Consider the following 16,237-nt stretch of genomic DNA (forward strand, 5'->3'; position numbering starts at 1 on the left):
ATCTATCCCACGCTGTTGTGAAACTCGCTTATATAGAGAGCGCATTCTTCAACAGATTCTGGTGGCTCTCTTGTCTGTAATATTATTTATTACGGCAGCTGTTACTCGCAACCCTCCTGTCCGCTCTAAAGCACGCCCTTACCTTGCTCCCTATCTTCCTCTCTCTCACCCCACTCCCAACTTAGAAAATAGGCAGCGCCAGATGATCGCACTGCTAGTCCCACCCTCTCTCCCTGCCTTTGCTTTATTTATTTATTTATTTGTTCCCTTAACCCTTTCTCCATTCGCAGAGTAGAAGATTGATCTCCTTACTTTTTCTTTCTCTCCTCCTCTTTCCATGCAGTAAAAGTGAGTGGAACTCTGAGTTATTCTTCTTTTCTTCCTTGTTTCTTATAAAGCTTTCCTCCTCTCCCCTTCTGAAACTGTAGGGCAGCAAACCGGGCGCGACGTTGATTAACCTCCCGGCCCTCCCTTCCTCTTCGTGTGTGTCTCTCTCTCTCTGTTTCTGCAATCATGTGCAAACTCATTCAGTTATTAGCAACCATAACAACACGACGAAAATGTTGACTTGACTGTAAAGAAACGATCACGGGAGCATATCGACGGTGGCATGATGGCGAGGCTGGCATGAACGACAACGCGGGCAATGACGTTATCATCGCATGACTAGGACACTTGATTAAATGCCACCAACAGCGAAGGCCAAATTTTACGAAAGGAATGGTGGCCGCCAAAAAATGAACGAAAAAAAGGAGGAAAGGCCCGTCATGATTCTCAGTTGCAGTCGTGGGCCTTCGTGGAGATCGCTCAGGCCTTAGGTGGCTCGTATGCGGACTGTTACCTCTCACATCGTCATCGTCAACACAGCTTCACAGCTCCCCCGCTTCATTTGTAGTCTTCCCGTGAACGCCCAATGCGAGGCGTCCCACTGACCTTTGGTTCACATCGAGTCCTGATTGTATCCCTGATTTAAAGCAAACAACCGCATTTCCAAAAGTAAGTCCTGCAACCATTACACCTTTCCACATACCTCGGAGCACATGTATCCCCATAGCGCTCTATGCTTCATTATGGCTGCATTTCTCTTCCCCTTCACTGTTATTGTTTTTCCCTGTGCTTCAATATATCTATTGCTTTCGTTTATCCATATACCAAGGTATTTATGTTCTTATTTCCTGGTCCTGTATCGCCGCTGTCTGTTCACTGTTTGCACTGAATACCATAACACCTGATTTTCTAACATTAAATTTCAAACCTAAATTGTTGCCATCCTGTCCACAAATATTAGCCAGACGTTGCAAATCACTTTGCTTGTTAGCTAGCAACACAATGTCGTCCGCATAAAATAAACCTGGGGGCTGCTGCTCTACTACTGTACTTGCCTGTTTGTGTGAGAGATTAAACGCGATATTGCTTCCTTTTAGCGCCCTTTCCATCCTCACCATGTACATCATAAACAGCAGTGGGTATACATGGCACCCCTGCCTCAGTCCCCTGGTGATATGAACTTTCTCCTCGCTCCTCATCTCTTCCCATTCAATGCAAACGGTATTTTCTAGGTAAACCTCTATCAAAAGCTGTAGACAGTCGTCACCTAAGCCTTCCCCTTCCAGAATATCCCACAAAATATTGCGGTCAACCTTGTCACAGGCTCCTTTAATGTCTAAAAAAGGTAGCATATAACGGTCTGCTTTCTACTTTTGATATTTCAATACACTGAGTAAGAACGAATAGGTTATCATCTAAACGCCTAACTATACTGAAGCCATACTGAAGTTCTCCCAAAATGCCATTATTTTCTGCCCATGCTTGAAGCTATTCATATGGATGGCACAGCCATCTAGGAGTGATTAAACAAAGTACTGCATCATGAAACTAACAAGCGCCGACAGTGAGCGCTGCGGTAGTTCAAACGCACTGAAAACACGGACGAATAAAAGCACGCATACGAACACATATAGACGCATGAGTGCCTCTATTCATCCGTGTTTTCCGTTTGCTTGAGCCAGTTCTTTAAGATGGAATACCAACGTGTCCAGACTGCCACATTTCTTCTACTATAGACAGGACAGTGGTTGCGGGCAAATTGGGTAAATTTAAGTTCGAGGCACGGTACGTTTCTGCCATTTCCGAAAACTAAACACAATGCAATTTTGTCAAGATGACAACTTACGCAATGCGTGCGGAAGCAGAGCCACTTAAAGCGCACCGTAGGGTCTAGGCCACACTTCTGAAGCGGTCAAAGGTCAAATCAATACTTCTGTGTCCGCCGCCGTAGCTCTTTGGCTATTGCATTGCTCGAGGGTGCGGGTTAAATCCCGACCGCGGCATCCGCAATTCGACGGGGCCGAAATAAAAAATAAAAAAAACCGTTCGTGCACTTAGATTTAGGGTCATGTTAGGGAACACCCCGATGTCAAAATTAATCCGGAGACTGCCACTACGGCGTGCCTCACAATGTGATTGTGGTTTTGGCACGTACAGCCCCTTAATTCAAATGAAGTTTGCTACTTTTGCCACGATGCGATGTGCTATGTGAGGCAGTGAATAAGGTCAGGTTATGAAGTATAGTGCACAAAAATGCCTCAAGCAAACACCTCCTCCTGTGTGTTCTGTGTACTACGCAGACGAACAGCAGTGGTGCACGCAAGGTGACGTTTAACATCAACTCACTGCTGTCGTGTTAGACTAAACGTTGAACAAATTAAGCTTTGGCCGTCAACATCACCACTAACTACCGTCAGTCAAAGCAAAGAGGGCAGTAAGCTTCGCTTACATCGATTCTCACAGTGCGTGGGATCCACATAAGTGCTATATATTTATAAAGCAAAAAAAATGTTGACAAATGTTCTTTTGTACGGATTCTAGAGGCTGATTGGGAATGTTGAATTCTGGATCCCCTGCCAGACTATTGAACATCATTGTCTTCTGCATATGAACCTTCAACACCACACTTACACTTTCTCAGTTAATGTTCTCAATAATTTGTTGTAATTCCTCCCCAGTGTTGCTGAATAAGACAACGTCATCTGTAAACCGAAGATAGCTGAAATATTCGCCGTTGATTCTTACTCCAAAGCATTCCCAATCAAATAGCTTGAATACCTGTAAGCATGCTGTGAATACCATTGCAGAGATTGTGTCTCCTTGCCTGACTCCTTTCTTGATAGGTAACTTTCTACTTGTGGAGAACCAAGGTAGCTTTGAAACCTTTGTAGGTATTTCACAATATATTCACGTATGCCTCCTGTGCTCCTTGATTACGAAATGCCTCTATGACTGCTGGTATCTCTACTGAATCAAATGCGTTTTCATAATCTATGTAAGCCATATGGAGAATTCGATTGTGCTCCATAGATTTCTCAATTAACTGATTGGTGACATCATTATGATCCGTTGTAAAATATGCCTTCCTAAAACAAGCCTGTTCTCTTGTTTGGTTGAAGTCCAGTGTTGACCTGATTCCACTGGAAATTATTTTGATGAATATTTTATTACTATACTGAAATCAAACTAACGGGTCTATGCTTCTTCCATTCTTTAACGACTCCCTTATTATGGAACAGCATGATATAGGCATTCTCCCAGCTCTCTGGTACACTTGTAATCATGAGGCATTGCCTATAAAGGGCCGTAAGCTTTCTAAGGCGTGATTTGTACTTCATCTTTGATTAAACCGACTCTTATTCTATCTTCTTCTGCTGCTTTTCTCCGGGTCACGTCAGGCAAGGCCCTTATAACTTCATTGCGGGTTACAGAAGAAGTCACCGTATCCTGTTCATCACTACTACGTATGAAGGTAGCGTGGCTGCTCTGGGTACTGTGCAGGTCCGTTTAAAGTTGTTGCGCTGCTTTTACTACATCATCGAAATTGCTGATGACACTGCCCTGCTTATCTTTCAGTGCCTGCATCTTTCCTTGTCGTATGCGAAGTTTTCTTTTCACTAATTTCCTACTGTGGCACATTTTTACTGTTTCTTCAATCTTTCCTCTGTTACAATTTCGAATACCCCTTAGCTTCTTCTTGATGATCAGTTTTGACAGTTCAGCTAATTCATTCTTATCTCTTAAGTTGTACACTTTGATGCTTTGTCTGTTTTTTATTAGGTCCTTTGTTAATTCGGAGAGCTTACCTACAGGTTGCCTTGGCGCCTTACCTCCTACTTCAATTGCTACTTCTGTAATCAGCCTAGTTACGGTTTCACTCATTACCTCTGTTATCTTCATCTTCCTCTTCTAAATCTAATTTCTTGTTTCTCTATACCATTCCAGGTCCACTTCCTGTTACTGCGACACCTATCATATAGGGGCATTCGAAGGCTACTTTGAAGCAAATGAGCACACAAATTTCAAAGAAGTTTCAATACAAGACAGTCGTACAAGGGGTCTGCGTTGAAGTTCCTGAAAATGAAACAACGCGCGCTTTTGAAGCTCTCATTGGCTCGAAGTTTTCTTTTGTTTAAGTTTAAGGAGAGGAGGGAAGGCTCGTAGTTTTTCAAAAAGGAAGGTGAGGAGGGAGGGCTAATTAGCACAGCATTTTTACACCATGTTTTATGCATGCAGAACCAAAGCCGCTCATTGCCTCATGCACGAATATGGAGCAGAACATCAAGCAACACTACAATCGCTAAATTTCATTTTTTAAGAGCTCAATTAGCGGAGTAGCCAGACGCGAGAAAGAAAAACACATACAAGAGGACATAAAATGCGGGTGCCTCAAAGCGCACAAGGTATTAACGAAATCTCAAATGCCTGCAGTATTGCTGAAAGAACCACGTATATATATATGTTCTCAGAGGCATTCGGATAGAGACTGTGGCTGTCACAAAAAGGCATGCTGTTTCTATACTTGCAAGGGTTTGTAGTTGCGTGAAACTTGCTTTTTTTAGCATGTGAAAGTTGGGAACTTCTAATTACCAGATGCAATATTTCTTTTATGTCTGGCCATATTTCTGTCGCACAGGTTACCTTGCGGTTTCAAGCGACACATATGAACTCCATAGCAAACTTTTCTGACCCAAAGCTCCTTTCAACTGGACTTTCTTTGATGTGTCCGTGCGTCAGTGCACTGTCTGCTTTGTAGCAATGGTTAACGCAAACATTGAAACGGCTCTGCTTCGGTCATTGCGACGAGCGCCCGCACTATTAAGGTTCTTTGCCAATTGCTTCAGATCCTTAGCGCTACACTGAAAGTGTATTTGTTTCAGTCTGTCGAAGGCCTGGCATAAGCATGCAAAATAACGCGCTCGCTTGAGTTCGTCGAAGCAAAAGAAAATGAATTAAAAGAAAGAAAGGCGAACCACGTGCCATAAAACAGACGCGGTGGTACGGCTCAAGCAAACTCTGCGTCCTTTTCTGATGTGAAAGGCCTTCAAAAGTTTGTGCCTAGTACACTCTTAATCTGGTTACACATACGTTCCTCTTAGTAAGGGGAACTTTTTTGCAAAAAAGTTCCCCTTATATATGAGTAACACGGGAGCTGGATACATTTTAAATATGAAGAACATCGTTGCTCTTAAGTTTACAATGATGTAAGAGAAACCACGTTCCACACACTAATGTGTGGAACAATGTTCCTCTTCAGTGAAGAATGGTATAAGTAAAACCATGTTCCACATATTTATTCCTGGAGTGCCGTTTTGTATAAATTGACTGCTATTTTTCCTGGAACAATACCACATATATATATAATATCTGCAACACTATTTCAGCTAGCCAGGTCATCTATGTAGTAATAAATGGCAGGAAGTAACCCTGTAAAGAATTTTGCTAGAAGTCTTGCCGGAAAATGGTGCCAAAAACAGAGTCCTGCTGTTTTAAAATGGAAATACACTTATTCATTAGTACGAAACACTACTGTAATAATTACACAGATTCTCTTTTTGATATTTTATTACATAAAAACTTTTGCATAATCGTTCAGAACCGCAACAATGCAAAAACATCATTGCAAACTAAACAATCAAGAGACCCATACTGCACAGCAATAAACAATGAAGCCTACTGCATGCCATCAGTACAATGTGGAATCATTAAAAAGAACGCTATATAATAAAAAGCAAAGTTCTTCCTGTGCATTAAAAACGATAATAGCATATATAATAATCAAAGTCACGTCCAACAAAAAGTAACATTCTGATAATACAAAACATTCAAACATATATAGATCTCTTAGCACCACTACTACAACAAGGTAGTGCTAAAGAAATAGATAACTCATAAAGCATTAAAAGGACACAGCTTCCTCCAAATAGGACTTTTCTGCCCTACTAGATAAGACGAAACTATAAGGCAGCTTGTGGTCTTAAAAACAGGTACAGACATTGCTTCAAACTAAATGTGCAGGCAGGCATAAACCTTCCGGCATTAGCTATTAGTTATAACCGATTACAATTCACCGCTACTCAGCATTTCCTGCTGTATCATGAATTTTATCAAAACCACTAAAGCAAGCAAGGTAGCTTCCTAAATTGCTATAACACCGCTCACCAGAGCCAAGCAAGCACAAGCACTAAACAGCTATTCCACTGCATCGACCACAGAGAACAAGGAGTAATTCAGAAGGCTACAAAGAGGAAAGAACAAGATGTGTTGCCACTAAAATGAAGGCTGACCGGAATGCTTCATATAAGAGGTCAAAATTCTTTTTTAACCTTTACATGCTTAGAAGGGAAGGGCTGCCCCTGCATCTAAAGCTGTTATACAGCAAGAAAACATTCAAAACAGCCGATAGAAACACTAACTTTCAGCAATCACAAAATACTACTCTCATGTTGCAAGCCCTGTATATGAGGACACACTTTTCCTCCAAAAAGCATTTCTCTGACTATAGATAAGACAACTTGCAAGTCATTCACAACTTGTAAACTGAAGGGCAGGTACAGACCTTGCTAAAAAAAAACAAAAAACTGCCTACTAGCCTCATGTAGCATTTGACAATGCTTAATTTTTATGCAGGATGTCATATCAAAAAGGTTTGAAATGAAAAACAGCCTTTCGTAGTTTAAAAAATTTGTCATAAGAAATGGCATTTCAGTAATGTCAGTTTTCCTGACATCTTAATAAGCTCCATTCACAAATTGCCTTGTTCATTTATATTTGTAGCAGATGTACACTAATTAAAAACTGCAGCTTAACACAATTTCTTGTAGACACAATATTAATTCTTTATAATCAGAATATCCTGGAACTGTGACACAAGACTTGGTTATTCTAGTTCACCCAACGAATGTGTTATTGGTCGAAATTTGGGCTCGAATGTTCAGGACCAATGTTTGAGAACAGCGGGTTTGGCAATTCCTAATAAGTGGAAAAGTCATAATTGGTGGATGGCTGCAATTTTGCCATTACAACGTACGCAAAACAAATAACTGCGAATATCAATGTTTAGCTACGAGCTTGGAAAATGACACTTACTGCAAATTTGCTGATATGACAGCTATTTTCTTTTTTAATCCAGAAAGAGTAATGTGTTTAATGCGAGCCACATAAGTGTTGTTATGCCTCACTGTAGCAACACGCATTTTTCTACAAAGTGCAACAGTATCGCTTTGAGTATGCCGCATACACTTGCAAAAAATCACACCTATCATTTGTCGCCCAAAGTCAAAAAAGAAAATAGACCAATAAACAGTTGGCCTAAATGTGGTGACAATGCGTGTACATGCTTAAAGCAAAGCTGTTATGACTGGCCACAACTTTAAGCAATGCGTTTTTAGAACTACCAAACCCAAAAGCTGTCCTTTAGTTTGTAGGTTTGCGTGAGTCACTGCTACCTCTTTGCATTATTTGTGCTCAAAGAAAAAAGGAGATCTTACATAGAGCATCTCATCAGCTAACGACTTCTTGCAGGATGTTTCAACTGTTTTAAACACAGCGTAAGTTTGTGTGACATCAAGCAGCGTGGAAAAGGCGCCCTCTTAGCTAATGCTGTCTGGACCAAACCCAAAGTTTGACCAAATGCATTTGGGTACGTGATATCCAAGATAAAATAAAGTGTTACGCAAATGATTAGAGCATGCTCCAGTGATGATCCCGCAGCCAGATCAATGGTGTGGCCCTTGCAGACGACTTTGTGTCCATCTTGGGCGATGATACAAGGGCCAGGAATAGGCACACCTCGTTCATGTGTCTCCTTGAAAAGAAACTTTGGTTCACTGCACTGCAGCAAAATGCCCTCTAGCATTTGCCAGAACTGGTAGCTATTCAATTCCTTAAATAGGTATCTACAACTTCAGCAAAACTAAACAAAATGGCATCTAAGTTGCCCAATATTTTTTGCCAAAGCATAAATGTGACTAGATCAATGACTGATTTTTACAAATGTGCTAAAGTATGGACTAGCACGTGAGCGAAGGCGTGTTAGCACGTTGAGCATAAAGAATGCTTACCAATGAGATCAGGGCAAATTCAGCTTTTTTTGGCCGAAGGTACTTGTCAATCTCGGTGAAGCTCGTCCGACCCAGCATCTTTCGAATATGTTGAATCTTGGCTAGCATGTCTTCATAAGAAGCTTCAAACCTCAGTTCGGCCTCAAGTGCAAGCTGCAATAATGTACACAGAGTGCTCAGTATACCTAGGAGGCTAGACACAGTGACAAGGCTGAATCTCTGGAACTACACATTTCAATTGTGGTGTTCTTAGGTTTAAAAAAAATGGTGTCACAGAAAGCTAACACAGCACTAGTTTTGTATATAAAACATGAATCACATTTCAGAAACAGAAACTGCAATTCCACAATGCTTGCACCTCTGGACAGAAATGTGCACATTAAACAATTGTTCCTGCCGTGTAGCAATGTTCATAGTACTATTTTTTCCAACTGTAACAAATTTTACCAAATCAACTAGAAGACATGGTGGACAAGACACCTAATGTGTGCACTACATGCACCACTCTAGTGTCATCTGGTGTATCTACTTTGGAATCCAACATCACCACCATTTCTTAAAAAAGCGAAAACTGTCATAACATTTGTGTGAAATGGAAAGTCAAGAATTTAAAGGTGATCGTACCACGTCTGGGTTTAGAAAGTACACAGGAAGTTCATTCTCCGGGCTTTTCTGCCGAGCTTCCAGCGTTGCCTCCAGCAAGACTTTTATTCTGCTGACATCCAAATTTGCTGGGTCTGAAATGGCGTCCCTGATTGTCTGAAAGTAAGCGACATTTTTACAATATATTGCACACTAAGCATTGATTGAATAAATCTTTACCAATCTCAACTACTATGACGAGTTTTAGAGCTGCTGATAAACTGCAGCTAATGATAACTATGAGGGTCGAACACGATGAACCAAACGGATACGAATAAAAATCGAAACGATACGAAAAATCCGCACTTTTCAAAACAGTAACAATGCAGCATGCAAACGAACAATGAGCTGGAAGTGATTTTTCTCGACAATCATTCCCTACACCAGACAGACCCTGCCCGCCGGCGGGGAATTGGACACGTCACGCTCCGAACTTCAGTTAGTGCCTCGTCATGTCCCCAGCGGCAGCGATGACAGCGCCCATGCTGGAAGGCAGTGCAGTGTAGAGTGACTTGATCAGCGATGTGTTCATTCGCAGCACATCTCCGTCGCTGACGATGGTGGATCGAAGCCTATCCTCGGGCGACTGATAGAGGGAATGGTGCGCCAGCGATACTTTCAACGAGCCCCAGACATATTAAATGATGTTAGCGCCCGGAGATTGGGGCGCTAACATCAAGAGAGAGTAACGGCGCGCTCTCCCAGCAGTTCTTGCACAACACGAGCAGTGTGGATCGGCGGCCATCGTGTTAGAATATATAGTCGCGTTCCAGGAATGGGCCGTCAAGAATGTATGGAATCAGTACGTCGTCTATGACTGTCCTGCACCTTTCAGCGATGAACTTACCATCCAGGCGCATCAGGGGGCGTCGCACAACGCTTAGTAAAGAATACCGGCTCATTTCACGCAGTAACGATGACATCGGCGCACTGCCCCTGACAGTAGCACGCTTCCTGACAATGCGGCCAGCGCGCGTCGCCGTAGCAGACGACGCCGCTCAAGACCCCGCCACTCGAGCACCTACGCCTGCGCGCGCTGCTGCCGTCGCCTGACTCAAGCGCTCGCCGCATCGCGATGCAAGGCGCTCCGAGTTTTCCCCTAAGTGCGAAACAGATTGTACACCGGAAACAACAAAAGAGCCGGGCATGCGCGAAGATACTGCTCCAAGAGAGCAAGCCCCGTCTCTACTAGGCCCCCACTGTTCCCTCGGGAAAATCAGTGATATTATTTGAAAATAGAGCGCCGTAAGGCGCGAGAAATAATACGTCACGACTGACTCAGCACGAGCGCAGCATACGCGAGAAAGTCTCTCCGACGTACACCCAGCAACACAAAAAAAAGAAAAAAAAAAGCGCCCCGCGACTTCTACAACAGCAGTCAGAATATAAGCCACGCACGACGGAGCGCCGTGCTTGAGCGAGAAAACGCAGCGTATGTGTGTAATTACTTTGCTGTCATTCCAGCTAACAGCTCAATAGAAGCTGCGGCGGTGCGGTAACGTTTCGTAAGAACTGCACTTGTTACTTGTTACGCGAGCAGATTTCGTGTGCTTGACAATGGCGCGAAAACGTGAGCGCCGTAGGTTTGCAGCAAAATTGACATATACAATGACAGTAATAAGTAAAAGCGCTTACCTCTTTGTGAAGTCCGTGACGGATGCTAAAGCCAGGTCTGCTGTGACATCGAAATTTCTCAAACCGAAGAAAAAAATCCGCACTTTTCAAAACAGTAACAATGCAGCATGCGAACGAACAAAAACTTGGCCTCTTCGCAGTTGGCGCGGCTCCGCTGGCGCGACGGCGTCCAATTTCGTCGCTTCCCAAGTTTGGCGCTGCGTTCGACAGTGATAAATTCAACATCGGTCGATGCGGATGATTTCAACTTGTCATACCCCGAATATACTGTAGTTATCAGAGACACTGCCACGTCATATGACTTTCGGACAGTTTGTCCTTTTGAAGGCGGTGTGTGAAGAGTTCTCTTTTATTTAGCGTGCTACTCATGATAGAAAACATAAGTGGCGCTGAAAGCTCTAGCGACAAATACGATTTTTGCTTGAGCAATCCGTAAACTTTGTGTCTTGAAAGATTGAAATTCTACGACGTTCATTGCTCACTAGCTTGGGACTTGATTTTTTTTTTACCCAGAGTTGCAGGTATAAACAAACGATGCCGTCGTATACCAGCGTAGCCGCCGAGCCATCATTCTCGTTCTCGAGAACCACGAAGGTTGGCGATCACACGAAAAATTGCTGCAAATGTCTCATTCATTTCACATTTACCGCCAACGCACAAACCATTTTCCCCCCTCTCGTGTGCTCAGATCCCACACTTCGCTTACGATAAATTCTTTGTACAGTAAACATGGACGCGGCGCAAGGCGATTTCGTATGCGTTTCTTTTCAGCCACGCTTTGTGGCATACGGCGTAAAACTAATGTGTCTCCGATTGTTAAAAAAGAAAAGGGGGGAAAAAAGCTACCGGGCAGCGTAGCAATGGTATGCCAAGATACTCATATTCGCCCACTTAGAAGCGTCGACACGGTGGCATAGGGACATATGTCATTCGCTGGCGTTTTTCTGAGAGCATTGAATTCTCTTTATTTACCTATCTATGTTTTCAGTGTCAGTCTACCCGGAACGCTGGCGCTAGCTTGTATGGGTGTTGTTGCCTTGAACGGTTCAATTCCACACAATTTCAAATAATGTGTGCCTCGTGTGTTGAAGCGTTCTTTCCTGACGAACTAACCACTTTGAGTCGCTCGCTCCTTCTTGCTCGAACCTGGCAATGTTTCTTTTTATAGTTCGATTTTAGTGTGAACGGGCTCGGCAAGTTTCTCGTGGTTTAAGCGCTAGAACAAAATAAATGTGAAGAAGTAGAAAAAGGAAACGACGCTTTCACAAATAGACCTGTGGTGTTGTAAAAAAACGTAGACGTTTGCAAGGATCATCCAAATTGCGGCCCCTGTGCCATTCCTTTACACTTTGGAGGCTAAAGGGCAGTAGGCCACGAAACATAGCACAGATGAAATCAAACCATAAAATGGTACCTCATGCGCGGCCTCAAAGCACAAATAAGCGAATGTATTATTATACGACGGATCTTTTGAAAAGGGTAGGTGAGTTTTTTGTTTCCCAGTTTGCCACGCGGAATAAGTTGTGCGGCCACGCTTGGTCGCTATATAGTTATAACTTTGACACCATAATGTAGCATTTTCGTACTTCGAAATTATTGAACAGATCGTCATTGTCTCTCCATCGCGGGATAACTTCGCCAGTTCTTTCATGGCGAATTATTCCAATCGCATCGTCCTCGAATATTGCCTGTACGTGTCACACCACTAACAATAATTGCAATCATTGTGAACAAATTAACATTTTCAGAGACTATATTGCTCTCTGCTTGCTGCGCTATTTTTGGCGTGGTCGAGAGTTACCCTCTCCGCTTCATGCAATAGCAGGCACCAAATACGATACGAAAATTGATTTAAAAATTAGAAACAAGGACTCGCGCTTTGAAAAAAGGTTGTGGTGCAATTCATATCCATTGCAAGACGAATTGTAGATGTAATCTTGTCTACTGCCTTTCTTTGTCCTGTGACAAGGTATACATTGGGTACGATGGGAGCTGCCTGAATGTGCGCCTTCGAGAACACCACAGCGCGCTGAAGTCTGCGCCGGGGTTGTATATGTCTGCTCATTGTGCAAAATGTGGCTGCGCTTCAAAATTTCCGCACACTTAAGTTGTGCATCGTAATCATGACGCGAAAACTAGGGATATAGATGGTGAGTTCACAGTCTACATCACTGTTAAATTGTGAAATTTCATTTCTAGACGGCACTTGAACTTCGTTGACTTTGTTTCTCTCGGCTACCTTCCCCTTATATTCATACTTTCCCTCGTATACTTATCGCTTGTGCGGATAAATTTGTTTCACTCTGCGCCACTTGTGTCTCGCTCTGCCCTGTTGGGTTTGCGTTTCCAGATGAAACCATAAGCCCAATACCCCTTCCGCTTTTCGAAACAGTGCTAATCGACATACTAAGCAAGTAACTGTCGTGAGCTTTGTGCTCCAGCGTAACTTCACGTCGGCGTTTTAATGAAGCAAAAAGTACGGTTAGCAAGACGATTTGGTCTTTAAGTTCGAAGTATTTATGCTTTCCTTTTATTCATGGCGACTGCCCGCTGCGATTGCTTGAGTAAAAGAGGGGGATCCGAAGAAAACGTAAGTCATCACTTAGCTTCTTCGCCACTTGCTTCACTGCAATGCATATGTTTTCAAGTGGAACAGCAGAAAAAAGAAGTATCTCGCTCACAAGGTGTAAGTGGAACGGGAAAATAGTAAGGGCAACATAGTAAGTGGAACAATTCGTTGATCCACATAACGTTTGCATGTTCCCCTTAGATGAAGAAAAAATAAAGAAAGAATTTAGAGGTTGCAATTCCTGATACCCACATTAATCGCGAGAACAGCCGGATCCACATAAATATGAGGTTCGTTCCAGTAAAAATATGTGGAACGTTACTTTTAAATGGAACCTATGTGTAACCGGATTAAGAGTGTATAGTCTCTGTGCTTCTTTGTGCTCACTAAGCAGTTAGTTTCTCGTTCGATACCCGGCCGAGGCGGGCGTATCCGATTGAGGCGGAATGCAAAGGGGCTCCTGTGCAACGTTTACATATACAGAGAGAAGGGTGAACAAAAGAGAGGGAATAAAAATGAGTAAGAGAAAATCCACTGTTTACGTCGTCGACGTAGCGAAAGTTCTGTGCTCTGTGTGACAGTTGGCTGTTCAGGCTGTTTATGGTGCACGTTTAAAGAACCCCAAGGGTTCCAAGTTAATCCACTAAGGCGCCCCTCATAAACAACTGTGCAGTTTCGGGACGCTAGACCACACTATCCTTTTCATTCTTTTTTTGGTGTCTGTCTTTGTGTCTCCTGTATTTGCGCTGCAACGGCTTCCATAGGTATCTTTTCTTTTTTAATTCAAATGACTGTGGTAGCGAGAAGACTCCTCAACACCTCTGTGACTGCCCTCGCTACAGTTTACAGAGACGACCGCTCGAAATCATGATAGCGCAATTAGACCAAAGACCTCTAACGGAGGAACATATTTTAGAATGCCGACATCACAAACCATCGCAGCAGAGGGCGACGAGGGCACTGTTGAACTCTTTAAGGGCAACAGAATTGGTCGAGCGGCTGTAGTCTGACCAGACGCTTATAGTGCCGCAAGTGCTACTGTGCTGTGTGGGGACCGTACACGGTGACAGTATTTGACTGTGATTGTATGCCTATGCTCCTTTCTTTCTTTATCTCTACTTTGCTGTCACTTTTCCTCCCATTCCCCTCTCTCTCCAGCGTAGGGTAGCAAACCGGACCTACCTCCCTGCGTTTCTCATTTCTTCTGTCTCCCTCCTAATTCAAATGAACATGAAAGAAATAGAATAAGTCAAGCATAGAGTTCACGGCTCCTCCCTTTCACGTAATGGAAATGACACGAATAAATATTGTAAAATAATAAGTTACCTCACAGATACGGAGCCGTAGATAAGAGGGTGGATGACAGACGTCCTATAGAAACAGTGGAACGCACGAAGACAAGAGACGAGGACAGGTTGCACCCCGCTCAATTCTGAGTCCCGACTCGGCCCAGGTGAAGAATCCATACAGGTAACCTAACGCACGTGCGCATACATAATAGTTAAACCTGTGCTTCATCATAAATGTCACACGATGATGACACGCGTACTAGAAACCAAGCCCACATAGATACAGATAGCGTAAGTCGATCTCGCTTACATAATTTCATAACACTTGTATTCTACCAGTTTTTTGCGCGTGTGTGCGTGCGTGTGTGCGTGCGTGTGTGTGTGCGTGTGTGCGTGCGTGTGTGTGTGTGTGTGTGTGTGTGTGTGTGTGTGTGTGTGTGTGTGTGTGTGTGTGTGTGTGTGTGTGTGTGTGTGTGTGTGTGTGTGTGTGTGTGTGTGTGTGTGTGTGTTCCTTTTTAAGAGGGAGCTTTAGCTCTGGTGCTCCTACCTAAATACATGTAAAAGGAGAATTCGTCTTTCTCGGTAACCTCTGCACAAAATTTCACGAGGTTTATTGCATTTGAAAGAAAAACTAAAAATCTAGTGACTGCATCTCTCCAATTTTCGATTTAGGTTGTCTATGTTTTATGAAAAATTGGCAAAAATCGAAATTTTTCAGGAAAGGAAACTATCAAGTTTACAACTCTGTATCTCAGCAAGAAAACATGATATCGTAATTCTGTGAATTGCATCTGAGAGTGCATATAAAGCGGACAAATTTGATATGTGCACATATATATAAAAAAGTCAGTCGTATGGAAATACAGCTTTTCAGAACCCTTGTACACAGCGTAACAAATTCACGTATGATAGAAATTGACATATCGAATTTGTCCGTTTTGAATGATCTAATGGATGCCGCTTACAGAAGCTCGATATCTATTCTTGATGCAGAGCTAATAATTTATAAACTTCGCTCGTCTATTCCTTCCCGAACTTCCGAATTTTTGAAAATTTCTTTAACGAAATTCAGGCCCTAAATCAAGATTCCGCTTCCAACAGTCACCAAGATTTAACTTTTTCTCTCAAATGCAACAAATTTCATAAAAATAGGTCCAGGGATTATCTCAGAAAAGCGTTTTTGTGTTTTACACGTATTTGAATGGGCCGCATCGGAGTTGGGCCCGAGCTAACGCTTCCTCTTAAGCCCTCGACATCTTCATTCTCACGCGCACATCGACCAGATTGAGGGTGCTTGACGCGGCCAAGCTGAGCACGAGCTCTCAACTGCCGATACCGTAAAATAAGGAGCGCCCGAGCTTCGTACCGAAGATGAGCACCACCTGGCGATGGTCGCCGAAATGAAAAACAGCGAGAGGGGAGGAGGCAGCGAGACGCGGCGGGTGGCGTCCCCTGTCGTCCGGCTTTGCCACATCGCGTCCGCGTTGTGCCGTGGTGCGGCCCGTCGCACGTGCTGCACGCCGGCACCAGTCGGTCGCGGTCCGCGTTCGGCGTAAGACGGCTCCGTTTTGGATTACGTGCTTGCCCGCCGTTCGGTTGCCGGTAAGTTTGGCCATGTGACGAGACGGGCTACTGCCAGCGTCTGGTAGGAGCGCTATAGACTTACGCTCTGTGCGCGGAGAAAGAACGTGCTTTAAGATGACGCATAATTT

The 16,237-nt window shown here is 43.4% G+C and overlaps 1 protein-coding gene and 1 long non-coding RNA gene across 6 annotated transcripts in view; one reads left to right on the forward strand and one right to left on the reverse strand.

Annotated features, from left to right (window-relative positions):
* LOC135921307 (gonadotropin-releasing hormone receptor-like) overlaps positions 1–16,237 on the forward strand; it is a 163,782-nt gene that overhangs the window by 104,118 nt on the left and 43,427 nt on the right. The window contains exon 1 of one of the 4 annotated variants that reach the window (XM_065455632.2): positions 16,053–16,127. The exons of the other annotated variants lie outside the window; for them this stretch is intronic. The gene's annotated coding sequence lies outside the window, so the exon portion shown is untranslated. Of the gene's footprint in view, positions 1–16,052; positions 16,128–16,237 lie in introns of those variants that run through there. 4 annotated transcript variants of the gene reach the window in all.
* On the reverse strand, positions 5,875–10,825 carry LOC135921300 (uncharacterized). Of its 2 annotated transcripts, none has more exons than XR_010570513.1 (4): positions 10,668–10,825; positions 9,015–9,149; positions 8,391–8,543; positions 5,875–8,134 (listed from the first exon to the last, which is right to left on the reverse strand). It is a non-coding gene; the product is annotated as an uncharacterized lncRNA (long non-coding RNA). The 2 variants fall into 2 exon arrangements; XR_010570514.2 differs by lacking the exon at positions 10,668–10,825 and adding an exon at positions 9,880–10,188.

The sequence above is a fragment of the Dermacentor albipictus genome, chromosome 1 (assembly GCF_038994185.2).
Source record: "Dermacentor albipictus isolate Rhodes 1998 colony chromosome 1, USDA_Dalb.pri_finalv2, whole genome shotgun sequence".
NCBI classification, from domain to species: domain Eukaryota; kingdom Metazoa; phylum Arthropoda; class Arachnida; order Ixodida; family Ixodidae; genus Dermacentor; species Dermacentor albipictus.